At 42.9% G+C, this 22805-nt stretch overlaps 1 long non-coding RNA gene across 1 annotated transcript in view; it reads left to right on the top strand.

Annotated features, from left to right (window-relative positions):
• LOC138467106 (uncharacterized) overlaps positions 1–6983 on the top strand; it is a 280174-nt gene extending 273191 nt beyond the window's left edge. The window contains exon 4 of the long non-coding RNA XR_011268038.1: positions 5802–6983. This is a non-coding gene — a long non-coding RNA (uncharacterized lncRNA). The remainder of the gene's footprint in view (positions 1–5801) is intronic.
• Positions 6984–22805: the final 15822 nt, after the last annotated feature.

The following is a 22805-nucleotide window of genomic DNA, read 5'->3' as shown; positions in this document are numbered from 1 at the left end:
ATAGGACCAGTCCTTAATCAGAACTGGTCAACGGTCAAAGCAATGACTCTTCGATTGAGGGCACCCACAACTCGTTGGGCAAAGTACCCTGTGTTGATTTAAATTGTTGGCTTTGGTGACGCAACCTCTTTTTCGTCTATGCCGGTTTAATTGCTGATTTTCCTTCCATGATATACACGGGGGACTTAAATCGCTCCTCATTAATTGGGCCGTAGTATAATTGCATACAATAGCCCATAGTATAAATGTTGTTGGCAAATAGCATGAGCCTTTCCACAACCATGCTGCTGACAAACTTTATCACCATCCAATTAGGTTGACTGTGGAAAGCGGGCAATTCTACCCTTGCAATATATAATGAATAGGTCTTCAATTTGTTGGAACAGTAAAATCAGATTTCCTCTATTTAAAAAGGTGCTATGGCTGGTAGGTTCGATTTCCTCAATACATATGCATCTTGGATAGTATGTTAAAGTGTTTAATGGCTTATTATAAAGCTGTTCAAAAGGGTAAATCCACTCTGAATGTCTTTCTTCATGCAAAGCTTGTATGGGGCCATGCTGGTCCTCGGCTATCGCCAACATATAAGTAGGTACGTGGGCCAACACATTATCAGATGTGGGCTTAAGCGTTGCTCTCAAATCTGTAGGCTCTGCTGCATTTTTGGAAACTTCCCAGGCCGTATTCTATCAACATTATTTGCCCCTATTGGTTTTTGCCTGTGGCACCTTAATTATCAGATCTTTATCTCTTTGTATATATGTTTTAACGTTGTTCATTATTAGCCTAGGTTCAGGACTCTCTTGAGGAAATTGTAGCCATTTGTCTAGTGTGCCCAATCGGCATGCAAGAAGTTTGGTTTCACCAGCAGTGTTCCGAGACTTAACTCTCTTGATATTCACAGATGTCACACTCTTAATTACATTTGGGATAGCTGCCAATGATGATGCATTATTGGGAGCTTCTGTTGTAATTTGTTTTTTCTAGTTGGATGACTGCATAGTTTTATTCTTTCTCTTGTTGTTTTCAAATGACTATTAGAAAATAAAGGACTGACTGTGGAAAGTTTTATAGTTGGCTGTTCCTGAATGTAGTTAGTGAATCTTCACCCACACCTTCTGCAAGATCCATCTCTATTCTTTCTGGACCCCTTTAAGCTATGCTATCCGGCAATATCACGTCCACTACCCTGGCCAAAAACCTCTTTATAGTTCTCTGTTTATTGGTCACTGTAGAACATGGGCCAACAATTGCATCCATCGTGACAGCAATAGTTTTCAGGCTTGGCATAAAGGTAGAGTCATGAAATTAACATCATCTTGCATCGTACTTTCTGAAGTGTCCAGACTGAAGTCTGCCACAGTAGACACGTGTGTGTTCACTTTTCTTTCAAGATCAGGCGTTATTGACAAGGTAGTTAGAGGGATTGATGCATGGAGTGATGTAGGAACTTCAGTGTTGGAAACATTTGCTGAGAAGGATGCACTGCTCCAGGTCAAACATATGTTTTACAATGAGTTGTTATTGTCAATATTGGTCAGTGAATTAGGTGAACTCGCTATTACAAGAGATCGTCCAGGTCTTGCTATGGATAGGGTAGGAAAATACTTGGTTATCTTCTCTTACTCCCGTGGCAGTCTATCGACTGATCGTGTTAACCTAGCATAGTGAAAACCCCCCTGTCCCCTGGTATGTTGAGGGACCTCAGTTGATGGTGCCCACATCTCACACTTTACACAATATTTGGTCACCAGGATTAATGGTCACCATATCAATGATGGGTTGTGCAGCTCCCTGTGTGGAACCTGATTCATGCATAGCCTGGCTTCTTCTTCCAGTAATCCAGTGGCAATCCACTTGGCTATGCAAAGGCCTGGAATTATCAACCCGTTGACCTGTTTTGATGAGGCCCAGAATTTGTAATAAATAAATAAATACATAAAAGCAATAAGTGCTATGTTTGCCGTGGTGTAGTCACCACTAACCCACAAACAATGGCCCCTATATGCCACAGGAGCCACCATACCAGACAACCCCTGGCCGCTCCAGAGTTCCCACCCAAAACTAGTGGGTAGACTAACTGCATCCAGGAGTAATAGTCCAGAAAAACTCCCAAACTGGCAGGTCCCCTGGACTTAACTTGTGCCCTAAAATGGGCCCAGAATCTTGGAGTGGAGCCTAATCCCGCTTGCTGGTCTTGGCCCCCGACAGGGAGCAGGATGCACTCACTGTTGTAACCCGGGCTAATGGACGTGTCCATGGCAAAAGGTCACAACAGCAATCACAGGTGTGGGCTGCACAGCATAGCACAACAGCACTATCAATGCTGACATGGTTAAAATGTTACCTAAAAATGTAAGATGGTGAGTCTGCAGGACACATTAGGGAACAGCTCACTACCACCGTGTCTTGTTCTCTCAGTTCCAATTAATGTACTAGGAACACTCCATCGGGCGACGAACGCCAAATGGACAATGAATTAGAGCTTTCAACTTCCTCACCGACCGCTGACACTGATACATTAGAGGAAAGGCTGTATCAGCATGGTAGGAATGAGTCAAGCCGCACTGCTTAGTAACTCTGCAACGGTCCGATAGCAGTTGCTTCTGAAACTAGATCTACTTGTAACCTCACCAATAAAAGTGTACTGCTGCCTCTATCTCACTGGCTCCATCACCCGCCATAACCCACCCACCTCAGCAAATCTGTGTTAGAGCGAAACTAACTTTCCACAGCTGGAATTTCCGAAGGTACTGTTTAAAACTACCTCAGACCGAGGAAACGTAACTCAGACTCTGAACTGTAGAGGAGAAGGTGGGGCGGGGTGGAGCAAGCAAGCCAGAGAGTTATACCAGCATGCCCTGCAATACAAGTAGACTTCCACCTTTACTTACATATTTTTAGGCACATGAAAGCCTGCACCTACATTAGCCAGGAAGTGTGACTTAAGTGGAGCAGGGATGTGAGGAGTGCACCTTCTTAAAAATGTCTCTAGACATGCAGGACGAGTTCCTTACTTTACATACTCTCCCTCAGAAAAATGTACTCGCCCCATGGTGACGGGTAGCAAAATATTTACCAGTGCTTTCTATAAATTGTTGCATGTCACCATAAGCACACTGCATTTTGGTTGCAATGCCGCCATCCAATAGCCAACCATGCTCAGTGAAACTTTAATTTGACATGTATTGCAAACAAAGCTTGTTTGCCGTACATTTCAAATAAAAGTTTCAAACATCATCATACTCAAAATGGTACTAGCCCATCATAACGTCTCTTTGCTAATGCAAGTGGGATAGTAGATATTGCGAGCCCTGACGCTTTTACCTGCTGACGAGTATTTGAAACCATGCCTCTTGTTCCCAGTCTTGTAAACACAAGTTTACAAGACACTTAGGGACACGTTTTTCATCAACCCCATGTTTTTTTCTGCAGCACAGTTTAAAGTATTGGTATGGCATTGCAGCGTTTACACCGCCTAGTTTTGCTCATTTTAACGATTCTTGACTTAAACATATATATAAAGTGGGCCAGTCACTCAATCACTGTTGTGCCATTTCATCAATTATGAAGCACGACTACCCCAAAAGACATATCCACTGATATAATTGGTAATGCTAATGATAACATGCTATTATGGGAATAAACTGAAAATAGGCAGAAATACATATACCATCACATATAATATAGTATAATATAATATAATATATTATACAATATATTATAATATAATTAAGTGGTTCCAGATGATTTGATTAAGCCATGCAAAGTGCCCTACCATGAGTAACCAGTGGTTCACTAAACCCTTATTCCTTAATACAATTGTAGAAAGTAATACTTTGTATTTTGCTGACATACGCAATTTCAGTCTCCTGGAGATCTCCCATCACAAAGGCATCTACAGTAAACAAACAAGTCTGTTATGCCTGTAAGATTATCTCTTCAAGCCACACCATTAGCTGCTAAATGATACCAATACCAGCAGAACGCAAATTATGATTTACAAAAAAAGGAAAGCACAATGCTTAAAGTAAGACTACCAAACAGCAAACGTTGTTCATAATGAATGAATGCACCCATTCATTACTCAGCTGTTGAAACAGAGAAACACATATCAGAATTGTTACAGCCTAAATGATTGTATTTGTTTAATGAGATTATTTGCTTGTGGCATAAATTAACATAACTAAGCTATCTAAATTAGCTATGTTAAAATAACATGTCAGGCTCTGCATTTCTCTGCCAATAAACACTTATTCATTGGACCAGATGTTCAGTGATAGAGGAGCTGGATTCCAATGCAACAAACACACATGTGCACCTCGGCCAGTATGGAGATTACCCTAAAGCTTTACTCTGCAAAGATGTAATATTCAAAATAAGCGAGCGATCATAGATATGAAAACAGCCCATACAGATGTAATGGGTGTTGCTCCGGTTTAAGATGTCCATTATTATGGGAGTCGTGTTACTGAGCAGTGAGCTCATAGGCCCCAATCATTCATGCATTTGCTTGCTGCTGATTTATAACCCGTCTGCTGCAATACACACGCTCATAATGAGCACCGCCCATGTCATGGATCCACTTGCCCATGGCCACCATGGCATTCAGCAAATGTGATCCATTGTTTTTTATGACCGTTCAAAGTAATCCGTCTATGACATCAGGCTGCATTCCTCAAAACTGGTCTGCTCTTATGATGAGGGAAAATATATGTCCATCTAAGATTAAGATTAAATGTACTGCATTTATTTTTTTGCTAGTTTTTAAGGTTTAAAAGGGTCACATGCCTATGCCTCTATTCATGATTTGAGGTGCTTCACTTCACTTTCACTTCACTTTCCCTGTCATTGCCGGAGATGTACGTTTTTTTTTTACTGAACCACGGAATTTCCTCACTCAGAAAAAGACTACACAACTATGCTCTGGATTACATTGCTTGCTGCAATTTAAAAATGCATTACTGGGTTTACTGCACTTGACTTACTGCGTATGAAATGATGTCGGAATATTCAAATGGCCTAAAAGGAATTGCCATCTGGCAACGGGGTAAAGCCCTGTCTTTCAAAATGTTTATTAGTACGTACAATGATGCGGGTGATTCCTTCCTTTGTCGCAACTCCATGCCAAAAGCATAGTGTACATGTGCCATGCTGCATCAGTAGCCTGATCTGCAGCACCAGCTCTTTTTGTGGCACAGATCAGGCTCACAAGAAGCCCACTTGACTGCCACAGCTACAGCAAAGACACTGCAGCCAGGGGCGACATTTAAGATATGCCCCCTCTACCCGAACTACGATGATTATGAGTACCCCATGCTGGTAGTGGTGTCATCTCTAAGAATAAGCTATGCGTGAGTTTAGGCATAGTACATGGCTCTACTTAGGATCTTGGCCGCCACATCATAATTGATATTGCACATGTGTCAGCTCATGTGAGTCAGCTCTGCTGTGCATAAGAATGTGTATTAGGGTCAGATGGGCTGATACTGCCACACAGCAGCACAGAAACCCAGAGGACACAGTCTCTCTTTAATTCACTTTGTGAGGGCCAGTAACCCCTACCCCAGAGACAGCCGTCCAGCAGGCAGCTGTCCTGGGCACTTGTATCAAAGAGCACACCCATTCAGGAGGAGTAGCCTCACACCAAGGTGCAGCATGTTTACAGACTTTGTTGCCAAGGGAAGGGGATAGGAGTAGGATAGGCAGGAGTACTCTGGACATGGAAGAAGCCTTCACCATCTTGTTTCTCACTGTCTCTTTTTCCCTTTCCTGTCTCCTCCACTTCCTCTGGATCAAAGCACTTTGGGTGTGACATCAACAGGGCAAGGTCCACTCCAGACGGGTTCAAGGATTGGCCCATTAATGCATGCTAGCTTTAGACCAATTACCTGGGGACTTCTGCCCTTTAAAGAAGGTGTTTCACACCCCTTCAGCAGAATTCCCTCAGTTCCTCGAGGATCCTTAAAGGCTGAAGAGACGTTCTGAAGATTCTCATTGGACTTCCTTTGGACAGTTGCACTCTCCAAAGCCCTCAGCCTGAGTTGAAGAAGGAGCCATCCAAGACAGAAGGACTATCTGTCCCCTAACCACTCCCAGAGCATATTGGGAGTGACCAGTGTTGTGAACCAGGAACAACCATTCTACAACTGATCTCATACAGCTAGGGAAACAGCCCTCAATGAAAGCATCCTTTCCTCGAGTCCTTTGCAAAGTCCTCATAGCAACCCGAGGGCCAGACCAGCTGAAGCTCCCTGTTCTGTCACACTGAACCAGTGGCTCTGTGCTCTCCAAATCCTGAACAATAGGGAAGGGGATGGTGCTGGTGTCTGCATTTCAACAAACAGCTGAACTATTGCACTGCATCTAAAGAAGCTCAACACTGTTTCGTATCTTAGCAAAACACATCACCTGCTAGGTCTGAGCCTGCTAAATGCCGGAAACCAAACCAAATCACGTGAGGGTCACCCGCCAACTCTAACCAGGGGTTACAACCACAGCTCAGTCCATCTAGCCTGAGACTGCCACCTCATTGGTTGCACATCGATGCACCCTCAATCACCACTTCAATGACCGTCACTCGCTGATTCCAACCATTGGAACCTCACTCGCTGACCTTTCCCATTATGGCCAGCTGCAAAGCATTCTTGGTACAACTCCAATCTACATCATTGAACTTCACTGTTCGACTGCACAGAGCACCTTTATTCACCCCTACTCAATGCCCGCTTGCTGCCAAGGCCTCACAATCCTACGTGTCCGAACTGAGCCTGTTCCACTCACATCATCGTTCAACAGCAGGTCTGATGTGTCAGCCCATGAAGAACCTAATCCAGGCATTGTTGACACTGAAGTGCCCCAACGGTCCATTTGGATCCCAGGTACAGGTTATTTTACAATTGCTCCTGTTTTCAACCCAATATCCTTTTATGATAGTACCTTACCTACCACTGCTGGAACTATAACCAGAGTGCTACTTTTTCCAGTCTGTTGCATCTTCTCTGTTCTTGACTTTGTTTTTTTTTCATAGTAATCTTTTAGTTCTACGTGCAGATGGTGTGTTTAATTAAAGCGTTTCTTTTTTTATAGAACCTTGATTGGACATTGCCTTGATTTTGGACAGTAATACTGTGTTGTTTGGGTCACTAATGGTTCACCTCCACACCCCTCTTAAGAGTATAGCCTTCCTTCAGCCTGTGTTACACACAAAAGACAATGGAGGTATATCTCACAATTGGCCCTGTTTTACCTTTATGATTGCGTTGTGTTTTGGTTTGTAGAAGTGTGAGGGCTTAGTGGTCCATTGTACCTCTACTCATCCTACTCCTGCGAAGCAGAATCCATTTTACCCGAGAGCCTAATTTGTGCGTCAACAGGTATGTACAGTGTGTTAATACCATGCATAAAAAGCTTTTGCCATGGTGTTAATGCACTGCGTGATTTTGAGGATTTGGGGACATAAATTGGGGGCACTGATACAAAGGACCAATTCTGTAACTTCCATCAACACTGTGTGCCAAATCTGACAGCATCAGCGCAGACATTTGATTTTGATGTGGGTAGATATTCTTGAACCAGAAAAAAAGCTGTTGCAATCCTGTCGAATCAGTGTACATGCCTGTGTCATTAACAGACATGGTAAGCATTATTTGTGATTATTTGTACTTTGGAAAGTGTAACATGCATGGAAATCAGAGACTACCCAGATTTCTGTGCATTATTTACACCTCAACATGCAAGCATCAATACACAGAGAAGACTGTTTAAACTTAATAATTCTTCATGTAAAGGGTCCTCTTCATGCAATGTGCCGACTCCACCATCATTAACAATATACGTTTATTTGAATGAAAATTTATGAAACTATACACAACACATTTATACAACTAATATACATAGAAGGAAGGAATTCAATACAATCATGAAGTGAGCTTTATAATCAGTATATCCATTAAAATCATAATAGGTCATTTAAAACTAGAAATGTCCTTTAAAATTGTTTGAAGCTAGAAATAATATAAACATTTGTAAAGCCCATCTAGAATTCATATGCCAATCTACAGTTCACTGACTTAAAACGTGTTAGTAGTAGAACAATGTATCTCATCCTTAATTTTGTATTTAGTGAGAAAAAGATATATGTAGACTAGTTATCTGAGTTACACCATCACAATGGGCTTTGAGTTAATATTCTTGATCATATTTTGTCCTCACTCAGTGAGCTGGTAGTTGATTAAAATATTGTCATCAATTCTCCTGCCTCTACATTTGATATAACATTGAAGTTTGCATCTTCCAGGCACATCAATACAGCATTCACATCGCGGAATCTAGCAGAATGAAATTTGGCATTGAATGGAACTTGCAAATCCCAGATCATACATCTTTGTAGTTTGATGTGTCAAAACAATTCTTTCTTATATCCCATTTGTTGTTCTATAACTTTAGCAAATCTACACAAGATAAATGCTTCAGAACACAAGCCAGCTAATTGACTTAATTTACATCATTCATCATAATGATATCCTCAATCGGAGCTCGTGTCAAATTGGCTTACTCATTCAACCATACCGGTAGCCATAGATAGGAAGGTGCTGATTCCAGAAATACATCACTTGGGGTATTTTGCAATTGTAAGTACACAAGTTAATTAGCTGTACATTTCCTTAAGCCAATGGGGATTTCAAAAGTCACATTCTAACTTTGCTATACCATCTTGCCTAATTAGGGCCCATACCCCAGCACTATGATGTGCTTGACCGCATGTGTTAGCTTTGCAAATTTCTAAAGCAGTGACTACAGCGTTACTCTGAGCAAGAGGGGGACACCTGAGAAAAACAACACTCGAAATAAAGTGTTTAGGATCCAATCTCACCCTCAACTCAAAAGCACTAAACATCCAACAAAAGAACTGGATTTGTGATGATGTGTGCAGAAGGAACAATCCTACTTGAATCAAGAATCACAATATAAACAAATCTTTATTTAAACATTTGCAAAACCAAAAACCTGCACACAAATCTCTTAAGAGTGTGACACTGAAATGTATCAATGAACTCATCTTTTCACACACACTCCTTTAAACATTCACATACTCACAATATTCAACAAAACAAATAGCTAAAACCTGAAACAACCCATGTCTTCCTTCCTATTGATATACCCTTAAATACACCAAGGTTTAGATTTCATAACAACATGAACACATCCTGATGTTAACAATGTACGCAAGAAAATACAAGAAATACAAGCAAACTTAGTTGTTTGCATCAATGCCCGACAAAACATTTAATGTTTCTGTTCAATATGCTCTTATTGGTCAACATTCATCAGGGGCTGAAATAAAGTGCTCAAATCGCGTGAAGGAAAACATACTTTCATGTGTTTCAGGAGAGATCTGCGGTATAGTGCTGTTCCAATCTGCAACACAAAACCAACACATGCAATTCAATTCATGCCGACGCTTCCAATATATGGTTTAGTAATAACCCCAAACCTTGAAGAACCTTATTGGTTGAGACGGGGGAAACAACATGTGAATTCATGCCATGCACGTTGAAATTGGCTGATGCTGTATGTGCAAATGCTGCTCACTTCTGGGGTTAGCATAACCACTCTACCACCAATTAGTCCAACTACACCTATCTTACGTAGCCCAGCAATAAAACTTACTAGCTCTACATGTGTCAAAGAAAATACCAATTATAGGTTGAATTCTTCTTACGCAACCATCAATGAGAAACTGTGGATAACAATAGGAGAAAACCCTGTGCTGCTCAATCAAACAAACTAGAAAGGCCCCCTATGTTGCCATTCTTCTACACTTAGTTAATTAACAATGCATTTTGAACAGCTCATCTCAGGCTTACATCTGAGCTAACGGGTCAAAGCCCACGGAAGTCCCAGACAGTGTCAGTATTGAACTCAGGTAAAACTGGGCAAGGAGCTGTGGACAATAGATAAAAAAACAACCTCACTACTAAATTCAACATTTTAAGCAAGCTCCTTCCGTTCTTGTAAATCTACTCTCAAAATAGAATACTGACCGTGATTGATCTATCACGGCCGTATCATGCTTGAATAGGAGCTGAACTGGTGTTTCCAACCTCCATGTTGAGCTACTCTCTGCAGTGAACAGCAATAAATGTGAAGCCCTTTTCAATTTTCACTTGCATATGCGAGTGAGCACCTGGCACTAACTTGGTGGCCATCTTGGCCTGACCTTATGCCCACATTGAAGTGGGTTCAAATGCAATAGATATGCGAAAGAAGCTGCTAGTTAGCTGCAAAACTATAGGAACACATGGATATCTGGTGGCTAAGTGATGGCAAACAGGACGTCTGTCTTTCTACCCCTTACTCTTGGTATGCAAAGCTACATATCCTGTACAACATGTACCGATGGACACAACCATGCATCTACACCACACGTGGTCCATGCTGTCCACACTGTACAGGCGTGTCTGAAAACATGTGACCCCACCACAGTAATTCCCATCTGGAGTCCTCAAGCAATGATGGGCTCACTAAAGAAACCCTCCTGCCTAGTATGCAGGCTGAAATCAGTTGATTGTATTTAAAACTTGCTGCTAGCATAGTCCACCAAAGAACCTATGTAACCACACGTAATCAAATGCCAATGAAGACTAGGCCAGTAAATCAAACCACATGGACCCTAGCTAGTCCCACACTTTTTGCCATGAAACCTCCTCATTAAGACCCTTTGCATGGCTGTCTGTGAGAAAGATAGTCTTTTGCTCAGCTTTCATCAGCTTATTCTCCCTCTCCTTTTAGTTATAACAAGACAATCTCAGTAGCACCATCCATTGGAAGTCCTTGAAGTCATGCTGCCTTTCCAAACAAAAGGCCTTTTCTATCTTCTGTTTAAGACTATGCCAGATAATACAAGTCTTGATCTTACAAACAGTTTTTCCGATGTATTGATGCTTGCAGGTACATACAATACGGTATAGAACACACTCAATGTTGCAGTTTGTAAACTCAGATTGGGACCACAATTTGGACAACCCCAAACCAGATCTATCTCTGTAGACTTAACTGTTAGTTCACAAACACTGCAAGCCCCACACCTGTTGGATGTATTGACCCACTCCGCTATCTTATGCGGCATCACTCTGATAGTATGCTGCAAGAGACAGCAACAATGGCGGAAAAACTCTTGTGTGCGTCAAAATCCTCCAAAACCCCCTGTTTAAACGCACACAAAGATGGATCCACAACCTGCCACCCATGGTGCATGCGTGGTGGGATAGAGCACATACTGCAGAAAATGTGCCAGTGAGCTCCATGACCAACTAACAGAGTCCAGAGAGAGAAGCAGCACTTTGCAAATGAAACTCCAAAAAATGTGCCTATAAATGACATTTGCTTTGTTGCTAAAAAGTCCAAAATGCCTATACATAACACTTCTCAACATTCAAAATCTTGCTTGGCGCTAAAATTAATGTAATCTAATGAAGCATGGTGAATATACAAAGTCCTAAAGTGTAAAGAGCAAAACATTTCCTCAGACAAACTGGATTGTCCGTAAACTGACAGCTCCTGTCAAAATCTGTGTGCAGTACACTGGGCTAACTGTGGATGACAGCTGTCGGATGAGCTCATGATGAAGTTTCAAAGTATCTAAACTAAAAGTCTGCCGGGTTAGCAAACATAAAATGATTGTTGCTAAAAGGAATACAGATCTCAGTGAGGTTTTTGATCCCACAGATTTAAAGCTAAGAAAGTAATGTATTTATGTTTGATGCAACAAGTTTGGTTTCTGCTGGATTGAAGAAGTTAAGAATTAATTAGCCTGGCTGAGCTGCAAGAAGTGGAAAAACAGGTTTCTCCCAAGGGGAGGGAAATCCTCTCAGCATAAACTCACTGATAGATGATAATTGTGGGTTAGGCCAGACTCTTGTCTACAGAAAGAGAATGAACAATGGCAGATCCTTCAGCCCAGGAAACGGAGGTGTGAAATGGTTGTAAACTGCTCCTGGACGGACTTCACCAAAGGAGGGGGCTGTTCCTGGACTCAAGTGAGAGACAAATGGGCGGACCATTTGCTGTTAAGAATGAACAATGAACAATTTTTAGAGACTCATAACTTGTGATTCAAAGTGGTAAAAAATATACAAAGAACAGATCTGTTAGTTTAATTTTTGGCTGCACGTTTTAAGAGGCAGTAGAACTCTGTAACTTATTCTGGACAGGAATGGCAATATATGTAGTTTTATGCAAACTGTGTTAATGCTAGCATTGTGAACATTTACACACACATCCCTATGTTGAATGCACAAATTTGTGGTAATTTGCAGAGGATTTTGAAAATGTGTTCATGGCGAAAAGAACAAAATTCTGTAAAAAGGTGAAACAAGATCCCACAGTTGCGGGATTTTGATAAGCAGATGCTACATAAAATATGCAGTCTTTGTGTGTGATTTGTGTAGAGGTGACCAATGTAGAAATGTGTATTTAGGATCAAATCTGATTTTGGTACTAGTGGCTAAGGGGAGGTTTCTAAGGACTGTAAAACTAAACCATAAATGTGACATCTTCCAGCCTTGATCCAATCACTCAGAAGCAAGGCATAGATGCGGCCCTGACCCAATCCCAGTTCACAGGGGCAAGCTTAGCTAAGCTGGCACATACACCCATTTTGTGATGTCATTTGAAAGGATAAATAGAGACAGCTGACAACACAAAGGGACTCACTGATTCACTCACATTCCTGATTCCGGTGAAGCACTCTGATCCAGCCTTCTACATCCATCCTTTAACATCCTTCCAGATCCAGATGCCAAGACTCTTCCCAAGCAGGAGAGAACTATTGACTTTCATCAGGGCCTAAATCCTCAAACTTATTCTCACAACCCAGTGTAGCGCTGTGGTGTGGGAAGGCCTTTTGAGCTAGTATCCTGAAACTAACTGGCTTGCTACCACAAGGCTGGCCTGAGGAACTCGCTATACAGCTGATTAGAAATACCCACAAACAAGAAGGGCATATCTTGTGCAAATCCGGTGACCGGCCTAGCTGATACAGTCCGGTGCCTTATGTGCTGTCCTTCCTTGACAGACCCAATCCATGACCAGAACTGATGGTCCAATTTAATAACTTATTTTGTAAGTATTAATAGGAAGAACTGTGACCAATAATATATCTGCATTGTATGATCCCAATCTCAAACCCATCCCATCTCTTATTCAGTATTGCTAGAACTATCTTTGCACTGACCTTTCTCTCATCTGTGTTACTAAACCCTAACTTCTTATTGATCTGATTAAGAAAAGTAAATCCCAAACCAAACGGAAAATAGAGTATCACACATGAATTGTTATGAGCGGCCGTGAATGAATGATTCCTGTGTGGCATTCTCTTTTCTGTAGTCCTTGATGTCGTATAAGAAAACCTATCTGTCATTTCTAAATCTGAATTTCTGTTTTCCATTCTCGCGCCTTTTTTGCAAAAACAACTTTTACTAAAACCACTATAACTCCCTCAGTTGTTATGATAGAAGCACAATATCAACTCCTACTTGTACCTAACATCCTTAGCTATCCGTAGAACCCTAAACCGAAACAGTGTATTTGGCCCTTTAAAGCAAAAATCGCATAAGGAAAAGTTTGGCGCGATTTGACATTCTGAGGAATTTTACACATGTGAAATAGCGTTAAATTATTTCCTACTTGGAATTTGAGATTTCAAATGTTTTCTTCTGACTAAATCATTGCTTGTGATTGTTTGAATTTATAACAATTTAAGTATTTTTGACCACATTTGGTGTTTTTGCGCAGCCAATTCCACAGACAATTTCAAAGCCATCCTGACAGTTGAAAAGTCAATTCCGTTTTTCTCTTGTGTTTGAAGGGATAAGGTGCGGGTGACATTCTGTTTGATTTGTGTTATTCCTGAATACCTGCTCTCTCCTCACATCTATTTAATTTGCCTATTGGGGGGTTGAGGGGTGTTGCAGGGGGAACCTCTAACCATAGTGCTATCTGTTCCAAACCAACAAAACAGTATTCTTTTCTGTGCTGCATTTGTTTTTGTGTTCATTATTTGACTCCTAGTGCATTAAAGACATTATTCAGTGTTCTGTCACCCCATTGGTGATTGTTGTTTACTTATTAAAATATATTGTGATCTCAATTCGAAATACATAAATACATATTTACCTTTGCAAACCAGCCTGTCTCCTGGTTCAGTATAACCGGGGGCTCTCAGGAGAATGGTGTGATATGAGTGGTATATCGTTCAGAATATTGAATTTATAGATAAAATAAATAAGGGTTTCATTTGTGCACTACCTGCTGGGCGTGACTTGGGTGTGTGCCAGACTGAACTCACTTACAGCTTGGGGGCTCGGTGCTGGGATCCTGAATTTGACATACCACTCGTGACAATCTAACACAGTGTGCTAGCCGGCGGGGTACATACACCTTGTTGGGTTACCATACTGTGCTACACTGTACAAGCACCCCTCAAAAGAAATACTCAAAGCAATTGGACCTGTTTGCTAAAGTAAAGTAACCCTGAGATAAATCAGAAGGAAAATAATATTTCTGGAATGGCGACCCCAGTGGAAATTAATATTGCTAGGGAACACTGCCTGCACAAATTGTTTGTCAGGGGTGAATGACCAGAACAGGACGAACAGGTATGGTTGCAGTGAATAAAACAACAAATCACTGAAATAAACTTTGATAACTGGCAGGACACGGGTCCATTACATCAAGTGCTTAGCAATCTGTACATGGCCTCAAAAATAAAAGAGGAGCAGTGTAAAATTGCCAAAAAAGCAGCCTACGTGTACCTCCACATAGGAGTCATACAGGTAAAGCATGCAGACAATATAGATATGACAAAGAGGCAAGGGCAAGCATTGCAGAAAATCCAGAGCAAGCTGGACTCTGCAGAGCAAAGGCTCCAGGAGAGCAAAAATATGAAACAGAGGCTAGGCAGTATACCACCAAACTCCAAGAAGATCTGGGGCTCTTACTGCAAAAGAATGCAGAGCAAGACGCCCAGGTACAGACACTGCAAAAAGAGTGTCAGGAAAGGATGGACTCTCTACAACAGAGTCAACAAAAGTTGGACCAGCAATAAGCCTTTAACAGAGCCTGCGCAGAGCAGGTAGTCACCCTACAAAACCGTCTAGAATCCTTGAAAGAGGAAAATAATACATTAATTATTAAAGACCTAGAATCCCAAGCAGAGTTTGATGAGAAGCGCCAGAAAGCTGGTGCATTTAAAAAGCAGAGGGACAACCTTGCTGAGCAGAGGGGCACTCTAAGTCAGGAGAGGGACACCTTAGGCCAGGAAGTCAGCCTTTAAAAACAAAGTTGGAGGAAAAAAAGCTGGCCCTTCAGGAGTTTGGCGAAATCAAAACGGATTATGAAAAGCTGTTAGAGCACAACAGGCAGGTGGAGGATTCTCTGGCAAAGAACGATCAGATCAGTAAGGACCAAACTCAGGAAGTGAGTCTCCTGCAGCAAAAATTGACCCAGTATTCCCAAACCAGGCAGGAAGCACAGAGAGACAATGAGGCTCTCTGTGAAAAGAATGACAGGCTTCACAAACAGAGAGCCATGCAAGAACAAATCATAGAGACCAGTAAGGCCTTAATAGAGGAGAAAAAGGTTCAGATTTTGGCATGTCATCAGGGAATAGGGGTTGAAAGAGATGAGGTAAAATGGGAGAGAGAAACTCCTGAGCATAACCTCAGGACCCCTGTCATCAGGGACGTTAATCTTTTCCATTCCATGGACTCTGCTACCCTCATGTCCACTGGCTCATATGAACCAAGGGCCACAGGATGGTAGACTTCAACACAATGGGAGATATGGGACTGACAGATCAGCGCCTCCCAGAAATGGATGGGCGGGCATCTATGTACAGGTTCCCAAATATTAGGGCCAGCCTCTCTGATCAGGGAGACTCCGGTGAGCGGAGAATCAGAGAGCTGGATCCTCAGAGACATCACGTACCAAGGGATCAGTCAGTCAAATTTGGTGGGGAATTCCATGAAAATAGGCCCACAAAGAGCATCTTAAAAATCTCTTCCCAGCAAGGACAGTGGGGGTGGGACTCAGCCAATCCTAGGAGTAAGGGAGACTCAGAAGACTCTTCTGAGCACCACACGTCGCAAGATACTAGGCCTGCACATTCTGCCAGCCATTCCCAAGCCCGCAGAATCAGGGAGAGCCTAGAGGATCAGACAGCCACCTCATGTAGCAGTGCCTCTGAGTCAGAGGATGAGTGGACAAGGGTGACCAAAACTAAAAAGGCCAACAAAATTAAGGGGGCCATACTGAAAGATCCCTTGAAGTAAATCAAGGCTATTAGGAGCATCATAGCACCCTACCACAAAAAGGGCAAATATTCAGTTTGGGAGCACCTCGAATTGTATGAGCAAATGATGGAGGCTTTCCACCTGAAGGACAGCCAAAGTTGTATTCAGTATGTCAAGTGGACATTTTCCCTTGAATACAGCTTCTTTGCGGGGCTGGAGGATCAGAACCATTCAAGATGGTCCACCTATAGGGCGGCCATCCTAAAGCATTTATCAATACACAGAAACCCTCAAGAGGTCCGCAAGGTGGCCTACAATCTGCAATGTGGGGAAGACCAAGCCCCCACAAGAATTTGTCCAAGAGCTGAAACATGCCTTTGCGCAGACCACCAGGAGGGTGCGCACGGACAGTAAGGAATTCATCAATACCTTCTTTCATGCATTCCCTAAATACATTTTGACCCAGCTGGTGAGGGACGATCACTAGACTGGGTCATTGAACAAGCAACTCGCATTTCTGAAGTACAGAAACAAGTAGAAAATAAAAGTGCCAAAAAAAAACCCAAAACCAACCAACACCCCTGATGCTGCTAAGGTGGCGGAGGTGAAGGTTGCCCCCATTTTAGATCTGTAGATCAGGGGGCCTAAAAACATTCCTGTGCAAAATCCTACCAACCAAAGACCAAGAAGGCCCTCGGGCCAATCCCAAACAGGGAGTCAGGGAGGTAACCCCACATATGGGACCCCTAAGTCCCCTGATTACATCAGCCCCCGTTACAATGGCAGTAGACCCATCCTGGGCTATGTGTGGACTCCCCCAGCCCAAGGGGGGGATCCAACCAGGCAGCAACCAACCCAGGAAACTGCCCTCCTAACTTTCCCCAGGAGGGCAGTAATCTCCCAAATGCTGGCTTGAGTTTCTTTCCCCGGTACCCGCCAAACACCAACCCCCAAAACAACCCTTCTTTCTTTCCCCACTTTCCTGAGCCCAGACAGCCCAATACGGGAGAGGGGAGGCCAAGGGTGGAGGGGTACCAAAACTATCCCAACCCAGGGTATTATGGGAGAAGAGACAGTTACCCTTCCCGTGATCAACCCAGGGTAGACCAGCGAACCCCATACCAGCCAGAGCGGGTGTCCCAACTGGAGCGCCAGATCCAGAATCTGGCACAGGATCTGGGTCACATGTTGAGGGCTCAGCAGAACACTCAGATGAGCACAGCGGCCCAGAACTCCTCAAATCAGGGGTCTGGTACTCCAGAGCAATGCCGGGGAGAGAACCCTGACAACCCATCGGTTCCCAGGGAGGAGGCACAGGGGGAAAGAGGGTATAAAGCCTTAAAGGAAGCTTCCTTCCCCACTTGTGAAAAGCCCCTGGAAACCCAGGAACCGGAACCAGGATCTCCTGCCCCCGAAAGTCTGCAACCTAAGGAGCAGAGGGAGGGTAGGAGAAATAAAGAGCCTAAAAGACCCATTTTGTGGAGGAGGTTCGAATCTTTCCGTTTGAAGGAGAGGGGTCCTCAGAGGATTCTGGGAAAATGATCTTCTCCTTCAGGCATGGGGGAACTCCTCCCAAAGAAAAATGAGTCCTAAGAGAACCTGATCAAGACTGGGTAATTGTGGGGACTGAATTAAAACTGCCCATCATTGAACCCCAGAATGACCAACAAGAAAATCACTGTTCCCAAACCAATTCTGGTGACTGCCTCCGAAAAGGGTGGGGCAGCCCAGAATCAGAACCAGGGGAGCCCAAAACTCCCCCCATATCCAATTGTCCTGTTTTTTGGGAGATCCCCAAGCTCCCACACAGGTTCATGCCCAAACCTATTCTGGGGATTGCCTCCAAAAAGGGGGAGGGGGGCAGCCCAGAACCAGAGAAAGAAGAGTCCATAGCTCCCCAAAGCCATTCTGAGGACTGTCTCCAAAAAGGGGGGGCAGCCCCGAATCAGAAAGGGAGGAGCCTGAGACTCCTCAAATCACTGAATATGAAACTGTGTACTCAGATTCCCAAAGCATCCAACCCCATTTTGGGGACCGCCTCCTAGAAGGGGGGAACAACTCAGAACCATCACAAGAGGAATCTCAAACCTCACCAACCACTTCTGTTGACTGCCTGCAGAAAGGGGGGCTGCCCAGAAACAGAACAAGGGGAGCCCGAGACTCCCCAAATAGCGGTGTGTCAAAATTCTGTAATAGATGCTAGATTCTTCAACTCCGACACCGTCTCTTGACCCAACTATTTTGGGGTCAGAGTCAGAAATCAGCAAATTGACCATCAAGCTTGCCAAGAGCACCCATTACCTTTGCCCCTTGGAGGAGAAAAGAGGTAGATTCTACGCCTCCATCCAAGTGCAAGGGCAATGTGCAATTCCAGCACTGGTGGACACCGGACCCCAAGCATCTTTGCTGTCAAAGAGGATCTTTGAGCAGCTAAATTTGGGAAGGGGGGAGAAATACCAAATCCCTGTCACCCCTCTTCCTGGACAACTTCAGAACTTTGACGGGAAGGAAATTCCTGTTGAAGGGTCTGCAGAGCTAGAAATTAAAATTGGGTGACACAAAATGAAGCACCCGGTCCTAGTTGTGTTGCCAGAGGGAACCCCCTGTCTATTAGGGAATGTCATCCTCCGCAGGCTGTCTCCCCTCATAGATTGTGTAAACAAGGTCCTCTGGACCCAGACTCACAGGCCAATTAAATTAAAACAAGCGTCAACCATGTTAGTCTAAATGGCACATGCCACATGGTTGAACAAAAACTGGACCAAATTAGGTTCTACTTTCAAAACAATGACATACCCAATGTCACCGTCATAGCTGTGGGACCACCAAACTGTGATGAGAGCTCCTCTCCATTTCTGCAAATCAGCCTCTCTCCCAGTCTCAAGTGGCATGCCATCCTGGAGGGAGATACATTGACATTTTATACTAATGTACAATCCAAAAATCCCAAGTCCATAGCCAAAATTGATATCAAACCAGCACAAAACTTAGCTGGCATTCTGAAAAAGGGCAAACAGCTCTTTATCTCGATTCAATTAAATGACGGGAAGGAGTCTGACCTCGCCCGAGTTGACTTGAATAGCGAAGAAAGCTTCATCAGCGAAGCATTATTAAAAAAACTCCTAAAAGACCAGACCCTACCCGCCGTAGAGTCGGTGCAGCAATGGGTACGGGAACTGGAAACGCCCCGCTCCAAACATCCTCTGCTTATCAGTTGTATGATCAAAATTTCTAGGGATGACAAAAGCATAATACATACTTATTGGGTTGTGCAAGGTGTTCCTTCCACCTTTTATATGAGCCGTGACCTCCTCAACCAACTTGAGATTAATTTGGACCCTAGTTATTGCCAAGCCCGGTCCCAACTGGAGAGTAAATCTCAGGGTCCTGGCAAAACTAAAGGAAGCCTTCCGGTCAGCACTAGTGCTAAGGTAGGAAATGGAATTTCACAAATGGAGGAGAGGTGACCATCCAATACCTCACCTACAGAATTCACCTGTTAAGACCATTAGTAAACATAGATGGGGAATATTGCCAATTGTTAAAGAATGCAAGTGTCTTTCTTTCCCACTGCTGACATCCCCTAAAGATGTGTGGACACAGTAGTGGGAACATTTCCATAACCATACTATGTTCTATTTTCTAGCAATGTACTAAGAATCATCCCAAGAATCACCAAGGAGGACCACTCGGGGACCGGGAGGAAAAACCCAAGGAGCCTGGAGTGTCGCTCCATACTCCCAACCAGAACCAGCAAGGAGAGCGGGTCGCCTCGATCACTGACGGGAGAAGCAGCTGATTTTTCCTATATAGACAGAAAGGAACATCCCAATCTCCAAACTTCCCCTTGACGGGAGGTCAAAGCCAAGTCAGGAGGGGGGATCTGTGGGGTGTATTGACGCACTCTGCTATCTTATGCGGCATCACTCTGATAGTATGGTGCAAGAGACAGCAACAATGGTGGCAAAACTCTTGTGTGAGTCAAAAACCTCCAAAGCCACGTGTTTAAATGCACAAAACGATGGATGCACAACCTGCCACCCACGGTGCATGCATGGTGGGATAGAGCACACACTGCAGGAAATGGGCCAGTGGGCTCCATGACCAGCAAACAGAGTGCAGAGAGAGAAGCAGTGCTTTGCAAATTAAACTGAAAAATGTGCCTATAAATAACATTTGCTTTGTTGCTAAAAACTCCGAAATGCCTATACACAACACTTCTGAACATTCAAAATCTTGCTTGGCACTAAAATTCATGTAATATAATGAAGCTTGTCGAATATAAAAAGTCCTAAAGTGTAAAGAGCAAAATAATTTCCTCAGACAAACTGGATTGTCTGTAAACTGACAGCTCCTGTCAAAATCTCTGTGCAGTACACTGGGCTACCTGTGGATGACAGCTGTCAGATGAGCTCCTGATGAAACGTCAAAGTATCTAAACTAAAAGTCTGCCGGGTTAGCAAACATAAAAGGATTGTTGCTAAAAGGAATACAGATCTCAGTTGTGTTTTTGATCCCACAGATTTAAAGCTAAGAAAGTAATGTATTTATATTTGATGTAACAAGTGTGGTTTCTGCTGGATTGAAGACGTTAAGAATTAATTAGCCTGGCTGAGCTGCAAGAAGTGGAAAAACAGGTTTCCCCCAAGGGTAGGGAAATCCTCTCAGCAGAAACTCACTGATAGATGATAATTGTGGGTCAAGCCAGACTCTTGTCTACAGAAAGAGAATGAACAATGGCAGATCCTTCAGCCCAGGAAATGAAGGTATGAAAGGGTCGTAAACTGCTCCTGGAAGGACTTCCCCAAAGGAGGGGGCTGTTCCTGGACTCCAGGGAGAGACAAATGGGCGGACCATTTGCTGTTAATAATGAACAATGAACATTTTTTAGAGACTCATAACTTGTGATTCAAAGTGGTGAAAAATATACAAAGAATAGATCTGTTAGTTTAATATTTGGCTGCACGTTTTAAGAGGTGGTAGAATTGTGTAACATATTCTGTACAGGAATGGCAATATATGTGAGTTTATGTGAACTGTGTTAATGCTAGAATTGTGAAAATGTACACACTGATCCCTATGTTACACACACATTTGTGGTAAGTTGCAGAAAATTTGGAAAATGTGTTCATGGCGAAAAGGACAAAATTATGTAGAAAGGTGAAACAAGATCCCACAGTTGCGGGATTTGGATGAGCAGATGCTACAATAAAATATGGACTGTTTGTGTGTGATTTGTGTAGAGGTGACCAGTGCAGAAATATGTATTTAGGATACAATCTTATTTTGGCACTAGTCGCTAAGGGGAGGTTTCTAAGGACTGTAAAGCTGAACCATAACTGTGACATCATCCAGCCTTGATCCAATCACTCAGATGCAAGGCGGAGATTAGGCCCTGACCCAATCCCAGTTCACAGGGGCAACTTAGCTAAATCAGCCCATACACCTATTTTGTGATGTCATTTGAAAGGATAAATAGAGACAGCTGACAACACAAAGGGACTCACTGATTCACTCACTTTCCTGAATCCGGCGAAGCACTCTGATCCAGCATTCTACATCCAGCCTTTATCATCCTACCAGATCCAGATGCCAAGACTCTTGCCAAGCAGGAGAGAACTATTGACTTTCATCAGGCCCTAAATCCTCAAACTTATTCTCACAACCCAGTGTAGCGCTGTGGTGTGGGAAGGCCTTCTGAGCTAGTATCCTAAAACTATCTGGCTTGCTACCACAAGGCTGGCCTGAGGAACTCGCTATCCAGCTGATTTGAAATACCCACAAACAAGAAGGTCAGATCTTGTCCAAATCCGGTGACCCGCTAGCTGATCCAGTCCCGTGCCTGATGTGCTGCCCTTCCTTGACATACCCAATCCATGACCAGAACTGACGGTCCAATTTAATAACTTATTCTGTAAGTAGTAATAGGAAGAACTGTGACCCATAATATATCTGCATTGTATGATCCCAATCTCAAACCCATCTCATCTTTTATTCAGAACCATAGTATTGCTAGAACTATCTTTGTGCTGACTTTTCTCTCATCTGTGTTACTAAACCCTAACTTCTTATTGATCTGATTAAGAAAAGTAATTCCCAAACCAAACAGAAAATAGAGTATCACACATGAATTTTTATGAGCGGCCATGAATGACTGATTCCTGTGTGCCATTCTCTTTTCTGTAGTCCTTGATATAGTATAAGAAAACCTATATGTCATTTCTAAATCTGAATTTCTGTTTTCCATTCTTGCGCGTATTTTTCAAAAACAACTTTTACTAAAACCTCTATTACTCCCTCAGTTTTTATGATAGAAGCAGCATTTGACCTCCTACTTGTACCTAACATCCTTAGCTATACATAGAACCCTAAACCGAAACAGTGTGATTGGCCGTTATAGAACAAATTGCATAAGGAAAGGTTTGCTGCGATTTGAAATTCAGAGAAATTTTACATGTGTGAATTAGCTTTAAATTATTTCCTACTTGGGCTTTGAGATCTGAAATATTT

This window comes from Ambystoma mexicanum, chromosome 4q (assembly GCF_040938575.1).
Source record: "Ambystoma mexicanum isolate Mex_15411 chromosome 4q, UKY_AmexF1_1, whole genome shotgun sequence".
NCBI classification, from domain to species: Eukaryota; Metazoa; Chordata; class Amphibia; order Caudata; family Ambystomatidae; genus Ambystoma; species Ambystoma mexicanum.
The sequence above is the reverse complement of the archived record's forward strand: the minus strand, read 5'-3'. Positions and strand labels throughout refer to the sequence as shown.